Here is a 24,728-nt window from a genome sequence, read left to right on the forward strand (position 1 = left end):
GCCCCAGGCGTCCCCCTCACCGGTCAAGAGTGGAAAGAGGGAGCAGGGCTGGGGGACCCCAGGTGTCAGTTTCAGGCAGTGGTGAGGGGGACGCCTGGGGCCTCCGGAGCCTCTCGGCTGCCTCTGCTACACGGAAAGGCCGAGACCCAGGGAGGAAGAGGCCTGTGGATTTGGGGGGGGGGGCAAGTCCCCCTCTTCCCAAGGTCAGGTGTCCTGTGCCTGAGGCTACAGTCCTCCTTTCCTCTGAGATCTTTCTCTCCATCCCTTCCAACCATCCTCCGTGCGACAGCCGAGTGCCCACAGTGGACCAGGCATGACACTGGACTTGGGGGAGGCCCCTGCCTGCCACTTCTTCCCGATGCCGCCCCAGGTCCCAGGTCTGCTCTGGTGTGATGCAACCCGCGCTTCCCCGGGATGCATCTCAGCAAGCGTCGGCCAGGAGGAAGGGCTGGTGGCTCCAGTGAGAGTCGTAAACCTGAGCCCCCAGCAGGCCTATCGCTGCTAAATAAGGGCCAGTAGTGGAGCTGTAGACCCGGGGGGCCCAAGGCCAAGTTCTCCCATTGGCTTTGCCTGGAGAAGCATGGAATTGCCCTCCACTTTCTCCTCGCACCCCCTCTCCATCCTCTTCGTGGGTCTCAGTCTCAGGGAGCCCAGCCAGTCTCTTGATTCTTTCCAGGAAGAGATCACATGTTATTCCCAGCTAGCCTCCCCTGCCAGAGTGGATCAGGAGGGGTTGGCTTTTGAAGTGGAGACGTTGCTGGGAGGTAAGAAGATGGGGCTGCTCATCTGATGTTTGCTGATGGCCAGTGGGGTCTTGGGGGTCTGTCTCTGAATCACCACTGCTGGATGTAATTCGTTGACTGAGAAGAGGGAGAGACAGGAGGCAAAACAGGTTAGTTAGCAGCTCCTGGGCCTGCTGGTTTCAGAACATTGTCTTAAGCCCTCCGCAGCCAGAGTAATCAAGCCGAAATGTAGCAGCCCAGTCCTCATCTTAAAGGGCCAGGATCAGGTTCTCCCATCCTTGGCACCTGAGTCAGGAAAAAAAAGCTTCTTTCCAAAGCTTACCCTGTTTTATGTAATTCTCAAGTCTCTCAAAAAAAGAGTCTTCCTGGGATTTTTTTTTTTTTATTTTTTTTTGCGGTACGCGGGCCTCTCACTATCGTGGCCTCTCCCGTTGCGGGGCACAGGCTCCGGACGCGCAGACCCAGCGGCCACGGTTCAGGGCCCAGCGGCCATGGTTCAGGGCCCAGCGGCTCCGCGGCATGTGGGATCATCCCGGACCGGGGCACGAAACCGCGTCCCCCGCATCGGCAGGCGGACTCTGAACCACTGCGCCACCAGGGAAGCCCCTTCCTGGGTTTTGACGGTCTACAATGAGCCAGGCTGTAAGCCAGGTGCTTTGGATGCTCTCCCTTTTAATTCAGTCCTCGTGACACCTCGACTGAGGAGGTGGTATTATCAGTCTCATGTTATGGGTGGGGCAGCTACCAGAGAGCGGTGATCCTGACTGAGACCACAACCTCTGACTTCACGTCTCACCGTCCTCCCGCTCCAGTTGGCTCTACCCCATCAGCGTTTCGAACGGCCCCTTGATTTTGCTTCCCGGGCACCTGTCCTATCTTTCCAACTAACTAGATGGTCAGCTCCTTCGCTTAATACTGAGTGCTGAGCCAACAGGGCCTACGGAGACATTTTTATGGGGGCATGGAATGGAGAAACGGGCCATCCAGAAGTGACTGAATAACTTCAGTCCCCTCTCGCGATTCCTGCCAAGGAAGCCTTTCTAGACTCCACCTGCACTAACCCGCAAGCACACTCAGACCCGCCGCCGAACTGTAGCTGCCTTTCACACTCTGAGTCCGTCTCACCGTGAATCGTGGGTATTTGGTGTGTGTATCGGGGCCAGATTTCCTGAAACCTGTTGATGAAACGAAGCACACGTTACTCATCTGGCAGTTCCTGAGAATGGAACGTGCCACAGCTGGACTCTTTACCACCTGTCTGGGGGCAGGCCAAGGCCCCTAGCTGGGGCGAGGCAAAGTCCCAGCCCCCACCGAGCATTCTCCACTAGGAAGCCGACGACGGGTGCTTCCCTGTTCCAGACCCCCCGGGGCTCAGGATATCCCGTTGCTAAGCCTACACCTCCTATCCCACCCTCTGGCCGCCCGGACCCCGTCTGTCACCCTCACGCCGGAGAAGGGACTGACAACTTCTGAGCCACCCTCCGCGGAAGTCAGCGGGTTTCTCTGCAGCTCTCGCTCGGTGCAGATCCACTCAGAGGGTGAGCCCCCCCCCACCCCCCAGGTAAAGGTGAAGGGTGCCAGGGAGGGTCAAAGGGCGGGGTTGACAGATGGGGCTTCTGGACTCTAGCCAGGGGCTCGCTCCTCAGTATCTCCCGCTCCCGGGCATCTCACTTACCTGCACCTTGAGGGTTCATCACCCCTCCTTGGAATCTGTCCTTGTGGGCGCCCGGCCTTTGGGAATCCTGGAGAATGTACCGGGAGGTGCGTTGAGTAAGAGGGTCTTGGGCATTTTGTGGCTTTGGCCGAGGCGGAGGCGGCGACGGCGGCTGCGGCTGCGCGGGTGGCGACTGTGATGGCGCCGGCGGTGGCCGCGACTCCTGCGGCGACTCCCGAGATGGCTGGGGGTTTTTTTCAAATTGCCGTTCCTCTTCTTGGAGTTTCTTCAGTTTCTGTCAAGAACCACCCCCGCAAGTGGCATCCTCCTCCCTCCCCACCCAGTCTCACACACACACACACACACACACACCCACACCCACACCCACACCCACACACACACACACCGCCAGAGGCACTGAGGGGAGCAAGGCAAGGGAATCCAGAGGTGGAGGTGGCTGGAGGGTCTCTGTTCCCTGGAGTTGGAGGCTGAGGCTGGAGCCTGAGCTCTCTCCCCTCACCCACCCACACCCTAGGACTGTTTCTATAGCAACAGTGCCCCCCCCCCCCGCCCCCGGCACAGCCCCTGCCCAGGAAACAGCAGCCTCTGGCCACCTACCTCCTAGCTTGGGAGCTGCGCGCGCGCGCTGAAAACCGTTTGCCGGTGCCAGAGGGTAAAGAATAATCTCTTGCAAATGCTTTGAAACAGCACTGTCCAGTGGAAATATAACGAGGGCCATATATAATTTAAAATGCTCTGTTAGCCGCATACATAACAAAGTAAGAAGAAATAGGTGAAACTAAGTATAATAATATATTTTATTCGACCCAATACAGCCAAAACGTAAAACCAATAGGAAAATATTAATGAGATAGTTTATAGTCTTTGTTTTTGGATTAAGTCTTCAAAACCCAGAGGGCGGGTTTCCCTGGTGGCGCAGTGGTTGAGAGTCGGCCTGCCGATGTGGGGGACACGGGTTCGTGCCCCGGTCCGGGAAGATCCCACGTGCCGCGGAGCGGCTGGGCCCGTGAGCCGTGGCCGCTGAGCCTGCGCGTCCGGACCCTGTGCTCCACAACGGGAGAGGCCACAACAGTGAGAGGCCCGCGTACCGCAAAAAAAAAAAAAAACCCAGAGGGCATTTTATACTCAACAGCACATCTTAACTTAGACACTACATTTTGATTTAAAATATTTGATCTATATGTAGAGTTCAGATAATTTACAGTCGAAAAAGTAGAGTCGCATATCCACGTTGTTCCAAACATACTTAAAAATGTTCCGGTACATAAAATGAAAATTTGTTTTAAGGAGTATATTTAAATAAATTAAATGTATGTAACATTTAGCATTCAGTTCCTCGGTCTCACTAGCCACGTCTCAAGGGCTATAGCACACAGGCTGGTGGCCACCCTACTGGACAGCGCAGCTTTAGGACCTCCCGAGCCTGACCCCTCAATCCCGCGTGAGGCCTCAGCCTAGTACAACAGCAAAGCTGAGTCACCCCAATACACACACACACTCTCTCTCTCTCTCTCACTCTCTCTCGCTCTCTCTCGCGCTCTCTCTCTCTCTCTCACTCTCTCTCTCTCTCTCTCTCTCTCTCTCTCTCTCTCTCTCTCACACACACACACACACACACACACACACACACACACACACACACACACACACGGTCCACCCAGGGCATCAAAGGACCTTGCTTTCCTACGGTCCATCCAAGACATCAAAGGACCTTGCTTTCCTCCAGCCCAAGCACAACATTCACCAGGTAATAGGCAGCTTCCTTGGGGTCCGTCTTCCCTCCCCATCCCCTCCGTGTCCCCGGAGGGACCCTGGTGAGCGGGGCCCCTCTCATGCACCTGCTCTTGCTGCTGCTGCTGGGCCATCAGACACCTCCTCCGGTCCAAAGCCATCTGCCGGCGACGGGCCTCCCAGTGGTACGCGCTGCCCATGATGGTGGTGGTGACAGAAGGCCCCAGGCAGGGGCTGGGCTCAGGCAGAGCCCAGGAGGCTGCCGCTGCCCCCACCGCTTCCGTCTCCTCCCACCTCAACCCCCTGGCCTGTGACCAGAACCACCTCACAGTGCGGCCGCTACCGGGGCAACCGGGCAGCGCCCCCCCCCGCCCCGCCCCCCGCCCCGCCTGCCTTGGGGGGAAGGAGGGGGACGTTCTTCCCAAGCCTCCTAGAGGGCATCTGTAAAGTAGTACCTTTCTCTCCAGGGCCCTGGGCAGGTAGAAGACACCTTTCCACCTTAGCCTTGAGTTTCAGTGGACCCCGGGGACAGTCCCCAAGTGGTCTGGCTTTTCTCTCTGGTTTCTGTCTCCTACCCTTCCCAGGATTCCAGCCTCCTCATCTGGCCCTCTGCCGACCCCTCCCTTCCCTCCTCCCTCAGTCCTCCGTCTCCCCACCCCCCCACCCCCACCGCCCGCCGTGGGCTGACTCGAGAACGTACAGGGACTTCCCTGGCGGTCCAGTGGTTAGGACTCCGCGCTTCCACTGCAGGGGGCACAGGTTCCATCCCTGGTTGGGGAACTAAGAGCCCGCATGCCGCGTGGTGCGGCCACGAAAGAAAAAAAGAGAAAGACAATACGAGACCCAGCCAGCTCTCACTGGGGTCTGAGCTCTGTGAAGACAAAGTGGCTTATTCGAAAGCACCCTGGTTCTGGGGATTTAATATGCTGGCCTCAGGCCTACCCTCTCTCTCTCTTCCTCTGGCCCTGGACTCAGCTTACCTCTCTGGGCCTCAGTTTCCTTGCCTGGAAAACCGGAAGGGTAGCACTTGTGACCTTCCTCACGGGGTTCACACGGGACCCACATGGGTCAATGGATGAGAGGTATGTGAAATGAAATATAAAATTGCTCAGCTACGGGTTGGTATTATTTATTACCCTACCCGATTTGCATCCTGTTGGGCAGGGAAAGTTCGTCCTCTAGCCTTCCTTCTAGGTTCTTTGGCTGGTCTAAAGACCAAGTTGACATCAGACAGACTAGCAGGAGAAAAACAAGTCTGATGACACATGTTCGGGGATCCCATAAGGATATGAGACCCGAGGGCAGCTGGGTCCCTTACTTATATGCCGTCCTGAGCTAAGGAATGCGATAAGGGCCTAGGGCTTCAAAGCAGAGAAGGGTGGGTGGGTCCCCGGGACAAAAAGAAAGGGCGGGCAGGCGTTTGGTAATGGGATGTTTGCCCTGCTACGCAGATAGATGGGTCTCTCAGATAAAAGTTGTCTCGGAGAATAACTCTCTCTGAGCCAGGCCCCCTCTCTAAATTCTTTTAGGCAGTTGAGGGGGAGGTAAAAAGCTCTTCCTGTGTCTTTGGGGCCTCCGTTGCCTTCAACCCAAATAACCCCAGGCCAAAGTAAGTGGCACATTCTGGGGAGACTACTCATCTTGAACTCCTGGGGTCTCCAGGAGGTGGAGTGGCCAGGGGAGGGTGTCATTTCATGAAGCCCAGGAAGGCTTCTGGGGGCAGGGACTGGGTTGACTGTTGGTCTTTCCCCAGAGATACAGATTTTTCTAGAAACAGCAGAGGCCGAGTCCGACTGGAAGCAAGGGAAGGAAGGGTATAGGTGACGAAGGGGCTTCGACCCAGCCTCAGCCTCAAACGCTGCCGGTGGTGGAGGGGAGGGTGTAGGGTGCAGCCCTTGAACCTGAAAACAGGTTCAGACGGAGAGTTTGAACCTCAGGCAGAGAGTCTGTCTGTCAATTCAGGCAGCCAGTCTAGTGGAGTCATCGTAGCGCTCTGGAGTCCAACCGACTCAGGTCCAATCCTGCCTGTGTCACCGACTACCCGGGGGGAACTTGGGCAGGTCACTCGGCGTCTCTGAGCCTTTCCTCCGAAGGTTGTTGGAAGACACTATAGGATGCTTGGGAAGTGCCCGCCGTCACAGTGGGCATCTGGCTGTGGCCAGCTGCTAGGGGTGCCCCAGCTCTGCTGAGGGGCCAGCGGGACCCGAGCCTTGCTAGAAAACTTTCTTCCTTTTTCAAAGAGGTGCTACTCCCTTCTCCTCGTCCTAGCACCCAGGGATGTCATTTGCAACAACAGATACACAAGGGTTTCCAGATACAAGAAATGAAATGGAGGCTTGTCACTGGACGTTTATTTTCACAGCACATTGATCTTCCTATAAACGAATTCTGCAGACATTTAGGTGGAAAGTACCTATTTTAAGAGAGCGAGAGAGAGAGAGAGAGAGAGAGAGAGAGAGAGAGAGAAAGGCACTTGACTGTCTCAGTCATTAAATGGGCGAAAGAGGAAGCGGGTTCCTGTTGGTATCTCTTCCTCCGTCGATTTCCCTCTTACTGTCCTCCTAGCTTAGAAAGAACAGGGCTCAGACGTGGAGACGCTCAGGGTGGGGGAGGTGGGCCGGGCTGCGTCTGGGGAACCGTTTGCAGCCCTCTGAGCCAGTCCTCCTGCGAGAGGAGGGATTTTTCAGGGCAAATCGGCCAAGACTGCGCCGCCCTCCCCGCTTCTCGTCTCCCTTTCTGAGCCCCTCTCAGGCCTTCCCTGTGCGCACGCTGCCTCTCCCAGCCCCACCCCTGACCTCAGAACTCCTTCCAGCTCTAGATTCTACTCCGTAGCCCACTCCACCCCCTGTCAATTTGGATTTTAACTCCTATCGGCCCTCAGGGAACTTCCCGTGCCGTCAACCTGATTGCAGCCACTTGCACGTTGCATTTTTAATAGAGCTTGTTGTTTATTATACAAGACCCAGAATCTTTCGTTGTGGAAAGAACGGGGTGTAGTTAGAAGCGTGGGCCAGGTAAATCTTAATGAAATACCGGCTGCATCATTTATCAGGCGTGCGAATGTGATCCAGCGGCTCCACCACCCTGATCAGTTTCCTCCCCTGCAGGGTAGGGGTAAGAACACCTCCATCCTAGAGGTGTTGTGATGATGGCAGGAAATAATCCATGTCACACATCGGGTTCAGTAAACAGAGGCTTTGATTATTACGGTAGCTCACGAATTTAAGATGCCATCTTTTGTGAGAGAGGTACCATTATTTTACCTAGCCCTAAGAAAGACAGGACGAAAGAGACAAAGAAAGACGTGCTGCGATGTAAACGGGCGACAGTGCTTTCTCCTGGCACCGAACGTAAGACGCGTCCTGGTTTCTGAGATGTAAAGACGTGAAAAAGATGGGCGTCTTGGGATGGACAAAATCAGGCATCGCTATGGAGGTGTGATGCCTTCTGCTGGGGCCTGTTGAAAGGCCGAAAAGAAAATGTGGGGATTTGCTGGCCTCCGTGATGGCAGGCAAGTTTTGAAAAGCCCGGTTCTTGGTGGAGTCTAACTGGCTTGATGGATCCGGTCTAGCTGGACAGGAAACTTGCTCTCCAGCACACAGACTCGTACGTTGTAGCGCCAGGACCCCCGAGCACGTTCGGGGTGGGGGCGGGCGGGTGGGGAGGCAGGGGGTGGGTCTGCTGGTCCCCGCACACCCCCGATCACGTTGCCGGGCAAAACGATCTCCCTTTCCGACTGTGCAAAGTCAGACAGAGTGATCCAGTTCTGCTGCTAGTCACAGGAGGGGAAGCTTTTGTTTTGTGAGTGGGAAAAAGGAGAAGGCGGGAGAAAGGAGGATTGAGGGCGAGAGGGCGGGGTCCGAGAGAAGGGCGAGGAGGTCAGAGAAAACGAAAGGGTCTCTCCCTCCCTGTCTCTTCAACGAGGGAAAGCTGACAAGTGATGAAGAGAACCTGGGGGAGCTGTCCAAGAGGTCAGGGTAAAACTTGAGGTGAAGGCGGGGCTGCTGCAGGGCCAGGACAAACAGATACAGTGGGGCCTGGACTTGAAGAGGCTGTCCTCCTCAGCTGGCATGGCACCCAGCAGACCTCTGATGCCCAGGGATGGAACACTTAGAAGCACTTGGCAGTTGGCAGCCCGGGCATGGGCAGACCTTATCTGAGTGTGCAAGGCTTCCCCGGCAGCAAAGAGCAGTGGATGTGGTCGAGTGGCAGCCAGAGGAGGGGAATGGAAGGACACGTCGGACGCCCCTTGCTGACCCCGGGGCCGAACGAGGTCACGTTCACCTGCGTGATCCCAGGACCCACACGGTGACAGGCACAGAGTTAGGTGTGATGCCAGAGAATCAGTTGAGTCAAGACTCGTAAAAACAGGATATCGGAAGACTTTTTTTTTTTTTTAAGAAAAAGAGAAGTCCAACGTGTATAGATAGATATAAATATATGTATGTATATACACACACTTTTTAATATGATAAAGTTGGCATCTGAAACTGATGAGAAGATGGACTGTTTCAGATACGATATTGGGACAACTGGGTAGCCGTCCAGAGAAGATAAAGTCAGATCTATACCTGAACTCAAATGCTAGGGCAGGGCTTCCCTGGTGGCGCAGTGGTTGAGAATCCGCCTGCCGATGCAGGAGACACGGGTTCGTGCCCTGGTCCGGGAAGATCCCACATGCCGCAGAGCAACTAAGCCCGTGAGCCATGGCCGCTGGGCCTGCGCGTCCGGAGCCTGTGCTCCGCAATGGGAGAGGCCACAACAGTGAGAGGCCCGCATACCGCAAAAAAAAAAAAAAAAAAAAAAAAAAGCTAGGGCAAATGTGAAGTAGGTTAGAGATGGAAACGCAAAAAGATCAGCAGTTCAAAAGACGGTGGGCAGGGGATAGGGACGTGCGGTTCACAGAAAATAATAATAACGGGTCTCAAGCACAAGCACGTGAAAAGCTGTGCAACCTTGCTCATAGTAAGAGATAACACTGGACACTATGCAAAAGTTTGATAACATGATGGTTGGGCAAGGCCGTGGGAAACAGGCGGTGGTTGAGAAGGCTCTCTGTGCTCTTCCAGCCTCTGTCTCTGGCTTATCATTTCCAACTCCCTGGCAGCAATGATAACTGGGTCCCTAGTTGAGATTGTAGGACACTTGGACAAAGGCTCACCAGCCAGCCACGTGCTGGTGTTGCCTGAACTTTTATAGGCACTTTGGTCTGTACACATGGATGTGAGCTGGCTGAGGGGCACCGACTCACGTTAACCAAACTCGCAAGAAGCTGGTGCATGAGTTAGAATGCTAAGTCGTTAATTTACAAAGGGAGATACTCCTTTGCAATGCCAGAACGTGCATGTCTGCAATCCAAGGTACCTCATTCTAAAGATCAAAATACCTAGGAAGCTAAATTGGTGAGCACAAGATGACCTGATAAACATGGAAGCGAGCAGAAATGTACTGAAACACAGTGAGGGTCGTAATAATTACCACAAGCCAGGAGGTCTGCTAATCTCTTTCTGTATGGACAAATCGCATTATTTAATATTTACACATTCGTGTGTTCAACCAAATTCATGTGTTCATGTGTCTAGTCTATGTCAGGCCCTATTCTAAACACTGAGGAGGTAAATGTGGACAAAACGGACAAAGTTCCCTGCTCTGGCGCTTACATGCTATTAGGCTAGGAGGCAATAAACAAATAAATGTATACGATGTCAGGTGATATGTGCTATGGAGTAAAATAAAACCAGGTGGGTGAATGAGGGAAGATTAAGCGCGGGACTGTATGTTACTGTTCTCGTGTTCTAGATGAAGAGGGTACGCTACAGAGAAGTGACTTGCCTGCGATATTTTCCCTTATGTCTGGTACTTACAGGAATACCATATTCCAGGCATGTCTCGTAATTCTTAAGATTATGTCTAGGGATTTCTCATTTCCTTATCTCCAATTTACAGATAATGTGGCTACATCGAAGACAGACGGTTAAGCGGGGAGGCCAAGTCATGCACCAGGTCACATGATAATTAACAGGTAGAGAGGGATTAGGGACTAGGTGTTCCAAGTCTCTGCTCTTAACCGCTGCACCAGACAGCTCGTTCCTGTCTCTCTTCAGACAGACCTGTGTGTCAGGCTCAGCAACACTTACTCTCATAGTGGGCGGGACACACAAGAACAACTTCTCTTTCTTTTTGGTGCCTTTTTCTAGGTCCCGTGCTCTTCATAGATGGATCCGACCTCTTCCGCTAACTAGCTGTGTAGTCTTGGGCAAAGTTGCTCACCCTCTCTGTGTCAACCGCTCCATCTGTAGGTAAACTTTGAAAGTCTGATATAAGGAAAGCTACTTAGCGCAAAGCCCGGCCCAAACAATAAATGTTTCCTATTGTGTTGTTACAGGCAACACAGTTGCTCAGTTGTTTCAGTGTCACAGCCATGACGCCTTCACTGGAACCTCGCTGGACACTAGGGCCCACATTCTAGACTACCAAACTAAGGTCGCCTCATGAGCTCCCTTTATACTCCCTCAACCCCACACGGTAGGCACTAAGGTTTCCACTTCTCAGCTGGGGAATTAAGGCTCTGGAGGTGAAGGAGTTTGCCCTAGTGGCCTGCAGCCGGGGCAGGGCGGGGGTCCTGACAACCAGGTCAGCGGTGCTCGCAGGGCGCGATCTCGGGTCCCAAGTTCTCTCTGCAGCCCCTGCCAGGCGACACGGGACAGGCACTCCTGGACTCCCGGCCTTCGACTGGGTCTTCTGCCTGGACAGAGTCAGCCCGTGGGACCCTATCGTCTTCACAGTGAAGACCAGATGACGTTTTTCGTACTCGGACCAGTCTGCTGCAAATCATTTCCACAGACGCCCTCCTCTGTTCTCCCAACCCCAATTCCCCTGAATTCTGTCTTTACGCGAGAGCTGGTGCCAAAGAAGAGGTCCGCCCCAGCCCGGCCTCCGCTCATGCGCGCCGAGGCGGTGCCGAGGGCTGGGCGGATCAACCCGCGCGGCTACACCTACCTACCCGCGCGGAAAGGGCGGGGCATGCAAATTAAAAACGGCGCTTCAGCCCGAGGACGGCGAAGCTACCGCAGGTACAGAATTCCTCTTCTACGATGTAGAGAATAAAAAATCTTCACGAGAGTGTGGTGTGGTGCCACCCACAGTACTGTCACCGAAGCAAAGGAAGTGAGACCTCGAGTGAGCAGTGACAGGGGTCACACTGAGTCCAATATGGATGAGAGGAGGCCGGTGAGAGGGCTGGCAGGGCCGTAGGGTATCGCTTCTCGGCCTTTTGGCTAAGATCAAGTGTAGTATCTGTTCTTATCAGTTTAATATCTGATACGTTCTCTATCCGAGAACGACACATTAAACGGATTTTTGGAGTAAGGAGTTGGAGTAGGAGCTTGCTTCGTCCGCTCCGCGCATCGACCTGGTATTGCAGTATTTCCAGGACCGGTGCACCCCGTCTGGGGAAGCATTGGAATTGTTGAAAAGAAGAGCTGTGATCCCTGTTTTTTGTTTTTGTTTCTGTTCTTTCGTTTTCTTGTAGTGCAGTGTTTGACAGTTAAAGGATGCAGTTTGTTGTTCTCTGTTTCTGGTCTTCTCAAAGTTTCCTCGTGCCAGCTTTCTCTGTCTAGTAGTCTAAAGTGAGTAGTTGACATTAACGAATGTTAGCGTCGTTTTTCGAGAACAGGCGTGAGTAGTGCGAGGGAAAAGGAAGTGCGTGTTCCTGCGAGCTTGTTGTTTTTTTTTTACACGTCTGTCGTTGGGGCAGCGGGGGGAAAATCGTTTTATCTCCTTGGGGGACAAAACAAAGCCCACGGAGTAGAGAGGAGTTTCTGCCTGCTCTGTGTTTGACTTTTCTTCCGTTCACCGCGGTGGAGAAGAGAACGAGTGGTCTCCGTGTGGAAGAAACCCGCGCGCAGCGCAGCGCCGCACCGCGCCGCGCCGCGCGCAGCCGTGGAAACACAACGCCACCCGCAGATAAAACAGGTTACTGGGGTCTACGCTCCGGACTTTGTGATTCTGTGCGTCTCGGGTGCTGAGGCCCACGAATGTGCCTTTCTATCAAGTTTTCGGGGGATGAGAATGCTGCTGGTCTGGGGATGGCCCTACCGAGGTCATTGACGGGGGGAGATGACGTTTTAGGCCTGGCCTTAGCATCGCCCCGTGAGAGCCCGTGGACAGGCTCATCTTTTGTCAGCTTCAACTTCTTTTTCTGTAAAACGGGATGGAGATACTTACCTCATAGTGGCATCCTGAGAATTAAGTAAGTGAGAGTGAGAAGTAAGATGAAATGTGTGAAGTACTCAGTCAGGGGACTGGCGTATACACTAAGTTCTCTCTACCTCGTAGCCGTTCGTTTGGCCCAGGAAGCCAGTTGAATCTTCCTTAGAAAACGTACAGAGTAATATATGTACACATCGACCACCGACTGCCATTTTTTTTTTAATTTTTTTTTTTCGGAGAGAGAGAGATTATGAGGAGAGAGAGAGAGATTATGAGGAGAGAGAGAGAGATTATGAGGAGAGAGAGAGATTATGAGGAGAGAGAGATTATGAGGAGAGAGAGATTATGAGGAGAGAGAGAGATTATGAGGAGAGAGAGAGAGATTATGAGGAGAGAGATTATGAGGAGAGAGAGATTATGAGGAGAGAGAGAGATTTTGAGGAGAGAGAGAGATTATGAGGAGAGAGAGATTATGGGGAGAGAGAAAGAGAGATTATGAGGAGAGAGAGAGATTATGAGGAGAGAGAGAGTATGAGGAGAGAGAGATTATGAGGAGAGAGAGAGATTATGAGGAGAGAGAGAGAGATTATGAGGAGAGAGATTATGAGGAGAGAGAGATTATGAGGAGAGAGAGAGATTTTGAGGAGAGAGAGAGATTATGAGGAGAGAGAGATTATGAGGAGAGAGAGAGATTATGAGGAGAGAGAGATTATGAGGAGAGAGAGATTATGAGGAGAGAGAGATTATGAGGAGAGAGAGAGATTATGAGGAGAGAGAGAGAGACATTATGAGGAGAGAGAGAGTATGAGGAGAGAGAAAGAGATTGTGAGGAGAGAGAGATTATGAGGAGAGAGAGAGATTATGAGGAGAGATTATGTGGAGAGAGAGAGATTATGAGGAGAGAGAGATTATGAGGAGAGAGAGATTATGAGGAGAGAGAGAGATTATGAGGAGAGAGAGATTATGAGGAGAGAGAGATTATGAGGAGAGAGAGAGATTATGAGGAGAGAGAGAGATTATGAGGAGAGAGAGATTATGAGGAGAGAGAGATTATGAGGAGAGAGAGAGATTATGAGGAGAGAGAGAGATTATGAGGACAGAGAAAGAGAGATTATGAGGAGAGAGAAAGAGAGATTATGAGGAGAGAGAGATTATGAGGAGAGAGAAAGAGAGATTATGAGGAGAGAGAGATTATGAGGAGAGAGAGATTATGAGGAGAGAGAGAGATTATGAGGAGAGAGAGATCATGAGGAGAGAGAGAGATCATGAGGAGAGAGAGAGAGATCATGAGGAGAGAGAGATCATGAGGGGAGAGAGAGAGATTATGAGGAGAGAGAGAGATCATGAGGAGAGAGAGATTATGGGGAGAGAGAGATTATGAGGAGAGAGAGAGATTATGAGGAGAGAGAGATTATGGGGAGAGAGAAAGAGAGATTATGAGGAGAGAGAGAGATTATGAGGAGAGAGAGAGTATGAGGAGAGAGAGATTATGAGGAGAGAGAGAGATTATGAGGAGAGAGAGAGAGATTATGAGGAGAGAGATTATGAGGAGAGAGAGATTATGAGGAGAGAGAGAGATTTTGAGGAGAGAGAGAGATTTTGAGGAGAGAGAGAGATTATGAGGAGAGAGAGATTATGAGGAGAGAGAGATTATGAGGAGAGAGAGAGATTATGAGGAGAGAGAGATTATGAGGAGAGAGAGATTATGAGGAGAGAGAGAGATTATGAGGAGAGAGAGAGAGACATTATGAGGAGAGAGAGAGTATGAGGAGAGAGAAAGAGATTGTGAGGAGAGAGAGATTATGAGGAGAGAGAGAGATTATGAGGAGAGATTATGTGGAGAGAGAGAGATTATGAGGAGAGATTATGTGGAGAGAGAGAGATTATGAGGAGAGAGAGATTATGAGGAGAGAGAGATTATGAGGAGAGAGAGAGATTATGAGGAGAGAGAGATTATGAGGAGAGAGAGAGATTATGAGGAGAGAGAGAGAGACATTATGAGGAGAGAGAGAGTATGAGGAGAGAGAAAGAGATTGTGAGGAGAGAGAGATTATGAGGAGAGAGAGAGATTATGAGGAGAGATTATGTGGAGAGAGAGAGATTATGAGGAGAGATTATGTGGAGAGAGAGAGATTATGAGGAGAGAGAGAGATTATGAGGAGAGAGAGAGATTATGAGGACAGAGAAAGAGGATTATGAGGAGAGAGAGAGATTATGAGGAGAGAGAGATCATGAGGGGAGAGAGAGAGATCATGAGGAGAGAGAGAGATCATGAGGAGAGAGAGAGAGATCATGAGGAGAGAGAGATCATGAGGGGAGAGAGAGACATTATGAGGAGAGAGAGATTATGAGGAGAGAGAAAGAGATTGTGAGGAGAGAGAGATTATGAGGAGAGAGAGATTATGAGGAGAGAGAGAGATTATGAGGAGAGATTATGTGGAGAGAGAGAGATTATGAGGAGAGATTATGTGGAGAGAGAGAGATTATGAGGAGAGAGAGAGATTATGAGGAGAGAGAGAGATTATGAGGACAGAGAAAGAGAGATTATGAGGAGAGAGAGAGATTATGAGGAGAGAGAGATCATGAGGGGAGAGAGAGAGATCATGAGGAGAGAGAGAGATCATGAGGAGAGAGAGAGAGATCATGAGGAGAGAGAGATCATGAGGGGAGAGAGAGAGATTATGAGGAGAGAGAGAGATTATGAGGAGAGAGAGAGAGATTATGAGGAGAGAGAGAGATTATCCCGACTGCCATTTCTTTTCCAGTGTGTGTGACTTTAAAAATCAGTGCTTCTCAATCTTTAATGTGCACAGGGGTCCGCTGTGGACCTTACTAGAATGCAGAGTCTGGTTCGGTAGGGGTCACAGACTGAGTTGTGCCCCCGAAGGTCGTATCTTGAAGCCCTATTGGGAGGGGAGGCCTCTGGGGCCAGTGAGGTTAAGAAGAGGTCATGAGGGGTGGGGTCCTCTTGTTGGGATTAGCTCCCCCATGAGAGGAGGCACCAGAGAGCTTATTTCCTTCTCTCTCTAACACATGAGGAGAGGGAGGGCAGTCCACCATCTGCAAGCCAAGAGAGGGATCTCCCCAGAACCCTGCCAGGCTGGCACCCTGATCGGGGACTTCCAGTCTCCAGAACTGTGAGAAAATACATTTCAGTTCTTTTTTTTTTTTTTTTGTGGTATGCGGGCCTCTCACTGTTGTGGCCTCTCCCGTTGTGGAGCACAGGCTCCGGACGCGCAGGCCTAGTGGCCATGGCTCACGGGCTTAGTTGCTCCGCGGCATGTGGGATCTTCCCGGACCAGGGCACGAACCCATGTCTCCTGCATCGGCAGGCGGATTCTCAACCACTGCGCCACCAGGGAAGCCCCATTTCAGTTCTTAAAGCCACCAGCCTGTGGCATTTTATTTTGGCAGCCCTGGCAGCCCTATCAAACTAAGACCGGAGGTCTGACTTGGTGCCTGCATCCTGCATTGCTCACCAGCTCCTGGGCGATGCGGACGCTGCTGTTCACAGACCGCACTTTGAGCAGCAAGGGCCTAGAACAGATTCCTAGAAAGTGACCCTAAAGGCTGTAGATTTTCCCTGACGATGAGTACTGTCAATGTTCTCCTGTAAATCTACAACGGCGATCTGTTATTATAACCCCAAACTCCTAACAGCTCTGGCCTGTCAGAGGCACTCAGCAAGAATGGATGAGCCAAGGGCTGCGCCTGACGGTTGGCTGCCGGGCCTCGGGGGAAGACCTCTGCCCTTGGAAGACCTTTGGAAGCATCGTGGGTGAGTCAGGCAGCCTCTCTCCCCTCTGAGACTTGGGGGTGATAACACTTCCTCAGGGTACTGTAAAGGTAAAATGAGATTGTGACCAGGAATGTGCCATAAGCAGTGCCTGGCTCACACACAGAGGCACTAACAAACCGTCGGTGAGTAGATCTGAGCCCCACGAACGGTTTCTTGGCCTCTGGACTGGAACTCCTTGATGCAACGCTCATGTTGGCCTCCTGACCTGGAAGCTGACCAGACTGTCCCGGTCAGGGCAGCCAGCGGGCCCGGGCGGGAGGATAAGAATGGGGGCGGGGGCGGGGGCGCGGGGAGATGAGGGAATTTATTTAGAGCCACTTTTTATTTTCTGTGACATGGAAAATACTTCTGTGCCTGGCCTTCACCCATTTTTTTCCCTGTTGAAGGGTTGTTCTTTTATAATAACTTCTAGGGGCTCGTTATGTGTTAGAAAGGTAAGTACTTTTTCTGTGATTGGGGTTGCAAATATTTATTCTTACTTGTTTTGTCATTAATCACCTGTAAGTGATGTGACACCCCTGGGCAGGTGCTGGGAGTAGACAGAGGCAGGCCAGAAGCCGTTCCTGCCCTCAGGGCGCCTCCAACCCAGGATGGGGACTGAGACACCTGCCCAGATGGCCAGAACACCAAGCAGGACAAGGAGGAGGCCAGTGAGAGATGAACAAGATGGTTGGGGTGTTCGGACCAGAGCCACCCCTTCCTTCTCAGGGAAGCCAAATGAGTTGAGCAGAAGGTGGTCTGATGCACACAGATCTGAACAGGGCTCATGGGACGGGGGGCCTGAAGAGCCTTCTCAAGCACATCACACATTGTCTCATTTGACCTTCATCCATTCGTGCAACAAATATTCACCGAGTGCCAAGTACATACGGAGCACTACCACAGGTGCTGAGGAAAGAGCAGCAAACAAAACCTTTACCATCAAGGTGAAGAGCAGTACGGCACTCATATCTGAATATGTGTGAGTAGACCTACAAACCTATGTGTCTGTGTGTCCGTATCTATGTGTCTGTCTATGCCACGTGACAATCATAGGTGTCAATAACGACTTGGCAGCCGGCAGAGAAATAAGACCAGGTGAAGTGGGATGTGAAACAGGAATGCTCAGGGTGGGTAGGTGGAGGTAGTTGACAGCACTGTAAGATGGAATTATTTCTATTTTACAGGCAACAAGTGACTTTCCCTAGAGTGTACTTATCAAGACATTCCCATGTGCTTGCATTTCCACGCGTAGCTTCACAAGTCCCCTAATCAGAGAAGCATTATCATTATCCCCAGTTAAAAAATCATGATCCCCAATTTAAAAAAACCCGAGGCCCCAAGTGTTTAGTGAGATGCTTGAATGCAAACCCTGACTTTGTTTCACATTCGCAAGTTGCTCGGCCTCTCAGCAGCACTTCAGTCTTTAACAGCGCCGCTGCGTGGCTTGCGGGATCCCAGTTCCCCGACCAGGGATGGAACCCGGGCCCCGGCCCCCCCGCAGTGAAAGCGCCGAGTCCTAACCACTGGGCCTCCAGGGAATTCCCTCACACACTTTAAATATTCTTAACTTTAAATATTCTTAGGCACGTTAGAAAATAAAGAGAAACGAGTGAAATTCAGTTTAATATTTTCTTTAACTCAAGATACCTTGGGAATTCCCTGGCGGTCCAGTGGTTAGGAGTCGGGGTCGTGGGGGCCGGGTTTGATTCCTGGTCGGGGTTACCGGGAGCTGCGGCGCGGCCACAAAAACAGAACAAAAAAACAAAAACAGATATCTGAAATACCACTTCAACACGTAATTAATACGGAAATTACGGAGCTATTTGACAGTTTTTAATACTAAGCCTTTGCAATCCCATGTGTATTTTACACTTAACAGCACATATGGATTAGGAGGAACCACCTTCCTAGTGCTCCCTAGCTGCGAGGGGCTAGTGGCTGTGACAGCTCAGGTCAACAGAATGGGGATGAGAGCGGAGGGAAACGAGTGAGGCGCTTGCCTTGGCCCAAAAATTTCAGGGAGCACCAAAAACGCAGTAATCAAAATAAATCTCTCGGTTATCTTAGAATCCAGGTAAAATGAATTGTATCAAAATATTACTTATCTTGATTGCTGAAGAGCGTTTCGGGGCGGCACTCCCTTAAATGTTTCGCCCGCCCGCCCCGAAGGCTAGTTTCTCACTGGCCTCACCTAGTCCTGGCCCCGGATAATAATACTAATGCCCACCCCGTGGAGTTATGGGGAGAATCAAATGAGTTAATACACACGGAGCGCTCGGCAGAGGGGCGGGCACTGGGAAGGGCTCAGGCAGCGCCCGCCATCAGGCTTTCCCTGCGGCAGGGTGAAACGACCCCATTGGGTTTCAGTCCTGCATCAATGATGCCTTCTAGGTCTTCTGAGATCCAGTGGAAGAAATAGAAACTCCCCAACTAAAGTGAAGCTCTGTTAGGAAGGGGGCTGGAAAAGGTTTACGCTGCCTGGGCAGCCTGCAGCCTTTGCCACAGAGAAGCGTTGCCGCTGCGAAACTTTATCCCCACTTTGCCAGAGGCCTTAATTTATTTACGGGCCTTGATGCCCAGAGCGTCCCTGGCAGTCACTCTCCTCTCTGGTGTCTTGCCACCCCAGGCCAGATCTTCCCCTCTTCACCCCTGGATCGGGCCAGGACCCTCCTAAGTGCTTCCCCGATTCAGTCTGTTCTGCACACCTTTTGTTCACTCAACAAACGTTTACTGTGCACCTCCTACAGGCCGGGCACTGGGCTGGTGCTGGGATACAGAGGTTAAGTGCTGACGAGGGGTCGCCGCCCTCAAGGATCTCAGATTTCAGCGGCGGAGATAAAGGACTGCCCCCAACGAGTGGTGAATGGTGGGCTTGAAGTCCGGGGTGGGATGAAATACAAAGGAGGGCCGCAATCACCTTGGGGCGGGGTGGGGTGCGGAAGAGCCCATGAGGAAGGCTTGCTGGGGCAGCTGAAGCCGAAGCGGAGCCCAGAGGCGCTGCGTAAGAGTTAGACCGGTGAGGAGGAGGTGTAGGGAAAGAAGGTCTCAGGCAGAGGAAGCTTTCTGTAGGAAGCCCGGGATCTGGGTTCATTCGTAGAAGCACCGACCGACGCAGGCGCTTGAGTTGGAGAGAATCCCTCCAGCTGCTCAGCCCGGCCCTCCGCATCCACCCACCTCCTCCCTTCCCCACTGTGGGCCATCCGCCTTCCGCCTGGCAGGGAGATTACCCCACCGGCCCTGGGAAGCGCCCCCCCCCCCCCGATCTTCCGCTCCCCGGACTCAGAATGAGCGCCCCATCCGACCCTACGAAGCGGAGGCCTATTTAACACATTGCAGTCTGGGCGTTTCTCGCGGATGTGTCTTGCGACCTCGTCTTCAGGAAAACTCTCAGCCAACGGCTCCTCCCACAGGGCCCTCTAGCCGCCCACCCCGAATCCCCTACGGTTCGGCCTTTTGTGTCCGCTTGCATTGATGCCAAAGAGGAGCTCCCCCGCAGCAGCCCGGAGGATAAGGTCAGCCCGCCTGAGCCACGCCCCCTAGGGCGGACGGGGGCGGGGCATGCAAATTAGAAATGGCGCTTCAGCCCGAGAACGACGAAGCTACCACAGATCCAGAATTCCTCTTCTACAATGTAGAGAATAAAAACTCTGCACGAGAGTGTGGTGTGGTGCCACCCACAGTGCTGTCACCGAAGCGAAGGAAGTGAGACCTCGAGTGAGCGGTGACAGGGGTCACACTGAGTCTAATATGGATGAGAGGATTGGTGAGAGGGCTGGCAAGAGCGGAGGGTATCGCTTCTCGGCCTTTTGGCTAAGATCAAATGTAGTATCTGTTCTTATCAGTCTAATATCTGATACGTTCTCTACACGAGAACGACGTGTTAAACGGATTTTTGGAGTGAGGAGTCGGAGTAGGAGCTTGCTCCGTCCGCTCCGCGCATCGACTTGGTATTGCAGTGTTTCCAGGGCTGGTGCACAGCACTCCCCCGGGGGTAGCTAAGTGACGCTCAGAAATTAAGAGACGTGGAAGCGGGGATGGTGGAGAGCTGGGTTGCTTCGTTTGTGCTTCTAGAAACTACCAGGGCTGCCTGTCAGCTGTTTATCTGTTGCTGACGCTGTTCCTTGTTTTGCGGCAAGTCATACAGCCGCCAAACCTGCTGCTTCTTCATTTGGCATTCTTTCAAATCTGCCTATTGCCTGTTGCCGCAGCAGGCACTTCAGCACCGATAAGCCAAAATGGTTCTGGTTACAAGATGGCTGATATCCCTGATGTATTTCCGGAAGTCTTAGAACTAAAGTGTATCTCAACTTACAGAAATGAGTGAACAAGAGGAGATATTACTAGAACAGTTTCCGACTTTGCCTCACCTAAAACAAATTATTACTGATGCGAATGACTTAATGAAAAGTATTGAGGAGCTAGCAAGAAAAAAATCTCCTTTTGGCGCTTCCCTGGTGGCCCAGTGGTTGAGAGTCCGCCTGCCGATGCAGAGGACACGGGTTCGTGCCCCGGTCCGGGAGGATCCCACATGCAGCGGAGCAGCTGGGCCCGTGAGCCATGGCCGCTGAGCCTGCGCGTCCGGAGCCTGTGCTCCGCAACGGGGGAGGCCACGACAGTGAGAGGCCCGCGTACCGCAAAAAAAAAAAAAAAAAAAAAAAAATCTCCTTTTTGGAGCCCAGCTTGGAAGCCAAAGTGTTTTAGATAAGTATGAATTGCACACAAATGAAATCAACTTTTGGAAAGAAGATGCAAAGGCAGCATGAACTTAGCGAGGGCTGTAGTGCGAGTGCCCTACAGGCAAGATTGAAAGTAGCTGCACACGAAGCTGGGGAAGACTCTGATAATATTGCAGAAGATTTCTTGGAGGGAAAAACTGATACACATGATTTTCTCAGTAGCTTCATGGAAAAGAGAACAATTGGTCACTGTAGAAGAGCCAAGGAAGAGAAACTTCAACAAGTGATAGCAATGCACAGCCAATTTCATGCTCCACTATAGATTTTCCTGAAAACATGAACTGCCAAGAGAGGAATGGGACACAAAACTAAGCACATTTATATTTATGATTTGGAAATTGGCATTTCATTACAGTGGCTGAATTCATAGGTACACGATATAGATTGTATACAGAACTGAGACTGATTTTGTACAGATTAGAATGATTGCTATGATCTTTGCTTTGAGAAATTTTTCTGCACTATTTGCACTAAAAGTGTTTGTTGTTGATAAATCCTATCATTTAAGTTCCACTGCTCTTCCTCTCTTACTATTGGTTAAATACCTATGCATGTAATTTTAGCTAGTTTCAATATTTTATAAAATTACTTCATTTAAATTTGTAAAAAAAAAAAAAAAAAAAAAAAAAAAAAAAAGCCGTGTGTCGCTGTGCGCTCCTTTAGCGAAGTTTTTCTGTCTGAGTGGACGAGCACCTTTCCATTCTCAATAGTGTTTTTAAAGTCTTTTGCGTCTGTTTCTCTTGTAGAGTTGTTTGTATAGATAGGTTTTATTTGCAGAAAAAGGAGTAGTTAGTCGGGTAGCGAAAAGAACCGCTGACTGAGAGAACTCTCTTCTCACAATTTCCCACTTTTCAGCGTCGAGAGGATTTCCGTGCTGTTTGGCAGAAGGACCAACGACCGGAAGCTGACTGCCCTACGTCTCTGTGTCCTTTGGCTGTTTTCGCACTCACCCTTGTCGTCTCTCTCCGTTTCATTTCCTGTTGGTAACTGAGCGTCCCTTTCTCCGTTTTTCTCTCATTCTCCCCCAATTTTTTTTTTTTTTTTTTTTTTTCAGTACGCGCGGGCCTCTCACTGTTGTGGCCTCTCCCGTTGCGGAGCACAAGCTCCGGACGCGCAGGCTCAGCGGCCATGGCTCACGGGCCCAGCAGCTCCGCGGCATGTGGGATCTTCCCGGACCGGGGCACGAACCCGCGTTCCCTGCATCGGCAGGCGGACTCGCAACCACCGGGAAGCCCTGAAAGATATTTTTTAATTGATAGATATGATGATACAAAAAGAACTTTCCATGAAACCTTTAAGCAATGGAATCATCACCTTAAGTAAAGCCAAAGCCAGATACCCAACAGGAGAAAATATTCACCGCTTCCATTACAGACAAAGGGCCAGTCCCCTGAATGTGTAAATTGCAGATCCACGCCCTTAGGATAAAGCCCAACCGAGAATCCAGGAGGAAAAGGGCCGAAGACCCCTTCAACAAGGAGTTAGTTCACAGAGAGAAAATAAAGGCGTCTCTGAAACAGGAGAGGACGCTCAACCTTATTTACCCAAGATTAGAAAACTGCAAATCCAAACTACGCCGAGGTACCATTTTCACCTATGAGATCGACCCCTCTCTCTTTCCCCACCCCGCACCAAAAGAGCATTCGCAGGTTTGATGCCACGTGGGGCTGTTGGCGAGGCTGGGGAAAGAGGCGCTGCCGGGGAACGCCTGGCCTGCTCTTCCGGTCACCGTCCGTGATCTGCCGAGCTTCAAGGCTCCGTTGCAGTGAGGATGGCTGGGACCGCGACGGCCCTGCACCACCGTGAGGGCACAAGGGCACGCGACCGGCCTCCGCAGAGCGCCGTGCACGGGGGCCGGGCGCGATTCGCAGGCCCTTCGGTCCGTGCACGTCGATTTGAGCAAACTCTGCGGGAGTGAATCACGCTGCGAAAACGGAGATGCTAAGTTACTGATTTGCGACGGGCAGTGTTGCATTCCAACGACTGTCACCCAGGACATCCCTTCTCAGGAGGACCCCCACCCCCACCCCCACCCCCACCCCCAGGGGACCCGAACCGTCGGGCAGAAGACAGGCGGGAGAACACCGACGCGAGCAGAGCGGCCCCGAGCAAGGAAGGGCGAGGGGGTGCGGTGGTGGCGGCGGTGGCGGCTGAAGAGCCGCCGTAATCATGGCGTGTGTCGGGCACTGGCTAAGCGTGGAGGAGGCACCCTTACTCATTGAACGTTTGTTGAATGTGCGGTGCGTGCGTGGGGGAAGAGCGGTGGACAAAAGCAAGTTCTTGATTTCTGGGGCTCGAACCGTGACAGCTGCTAGCGTTGTCAGCCCTCCCCTCGCATTCTCCGGCTGCCGCCCCTGTCTCCGGTCTGCGGCAGGACGTGCACCGGCCAGGAGGCCAGGAGGCGGGCTCCGGGTCCGGCCTGGGCTCCGGGCGGGAGGAGCCGGTCCGGAGGGTGGAGTCCGCCCGCGGTAGCGGCGCGTCCTCGGGCGACAGAGGGCGGAGCATGCAGATTAGAAATGGCTGTTCGGCGCGGGAATGACGGGACAATCAAGTACACAGAATTTCTCCTCACGAAAGTAGAGAATAGAGAGTCTGCACAGGAGTCTAGTGATAGCACTGTGGACGACGCAAGAGGAGTCAGACGCAGGCGTGAGGATGGGGGCGCTCACCGTGGCTTGAATAGGGATGAAGGGAGGACGGCAACGGCCAGAGGCGGAGAGGTGGTATCGCTTCTCGGCCTTTTGGCTAAGATCAAGTGTAGTATCTGTTCTTATCAGTTTAATATCTGATACGTCCTCTATCCGAGGACAATATATTAAATGGATTTTTGGAGTTGGGAATCGGAATAGGAGCTTGCTCCGTCCACTCCACGCATCGACCTGGTATTGCAGTATCTCCAGGAACGGTGCACCTCCCTTCACGGGGAGTAAGCTGCAGAGTGAAAAGTAGATGGTGTCTTTGGGGGTTACTTGCTGTCTTTCTTTTTGTTTCTGGCGTACCTTCTTGCCCTTGTTGTTTTTTGTTTTTTTTTTTTTCTTTTTAGTTCTTTTTAGGATCTTTTGTGTATTCGCTTTGCCGCACTTTTTTTTTTTTTTTTTTCTCCGTGTGTGTGTATGTATATATATATATATATACACATATATATATATGTAAATGTGTAATCTCCGTTGGGGCGGGAAGTGCGCGCTGCTCGCGCTTGGTCTTCGTGTTTCTCTCTTTGAAAAGGATGCTGGGGGGCTGCCCGGCGCTCCAGTCGCCCCGTCGAAAAACACACGGTGAGTGAAACGCCAGGTCCCTGGGGGTCCTGGTTTCCAAGTGAAGGTAGGCGCGGAGCTACTAACCTATTATTAGGATTTCCGAAGCACGGGGGGGGGGGCGCTCAGGGGCGGCGGATCTCACTCCCCCCCTTCTCTGCAACGGGTGGTGGTGCAAAAGTACCCTTCTCCTTCTCCTGAAAAACGCTTCCAGGGCCAACGGAAAAAAGGTGGCCTGAGGCGCGAGGCTAACAGGCCATGGCGTCTTCCGTGCCTTGTCTCTTCCCCATCCCCCCACGCTGTGAACCGGTACCGACCTTCGAACTTATTACTACGGTAAGTAAGCAGCAGCGCTGCCACCGTCGGGCTCGTCACGACTGGAGCTACGAAGCGGGCGCACCGTGAGCCTGGGACCCTCAGCCCCGCCCCACAGCGGGTGGCAGCCGGCGCTGGCGTTAGTTACCTCTTTCCTGACCACGCCCCCCGGGGGGCCCGGGAGGGTACACTTGCAGTCTCAGCGTCCCTTGCGGCGAGTGCGTCAGCTGATGCTTCGGTCCGTCAGACGATGGAGCCTTCTCCTCTGCCACATTGCCCTGA

The 24,728-nt window shown here is 52.2% G+C and overlaps 3 non-coding genes and 1 pseudogene across 3 annotated transcripts; all 4 read left to right on the forward strand.

The window, feature by feature from the left end:
- The first annotated feature begins 1,915 nt into the window (after positions 1 to 1,915).
- LOC131747071 (vacuolar protein sorting-associated protein 37A-like) lies at positions 1,916 to 21,333 on the forward strand (annotated as a pseudogene).
- On the forward strand, positions 11,407 to 11,597 carry LOC131747161 (U2 spliceosomal RNA). The gene has a single exon (XR_009332791.1). It is a non-coding gene; the product is annotated as a U2 spliceosomal RNA (small nuclear RNA).
- On the forward strand, positions 19,932 to 20,122 carry LOC131747178 (U2 spliceosomal RNA). The gene has a single exon (XR_009332807.1). It is a non-coding gene; the product is annotated as a U2 spliceosomal RNA (small nuclear RNA).
- A 2,269-nt stretch (positions 21,334 to 23,602) lies between the features above and the next one.
- On the forward strand, positions 23,603 to 23,793 carry LOC131747149 (U2 spliceosomal RNA). Its single transcript, XR_009332779.1, has one exon. It is a non-coding gene; the product is annotated as a U2 spliceosomal RNA (small nuclear RNA).
- Positions 23,794 to 24,728: the final 935 nt, after the last annotated feature.

This window comes from Kogia breviceps, chromosome 19 (assembly GCF_026419965.1).
Source record: "Kogia breviceps isolate mKogBre1 chromosome 19, mKogBre1 haplotype 1, whole genome shotgun sequence".
NCBI lineage: Eukaryota > Metazoa > Chordata > Mammalia > Artiodactyla > Physeteridae > Kogia > Kogia breviceps.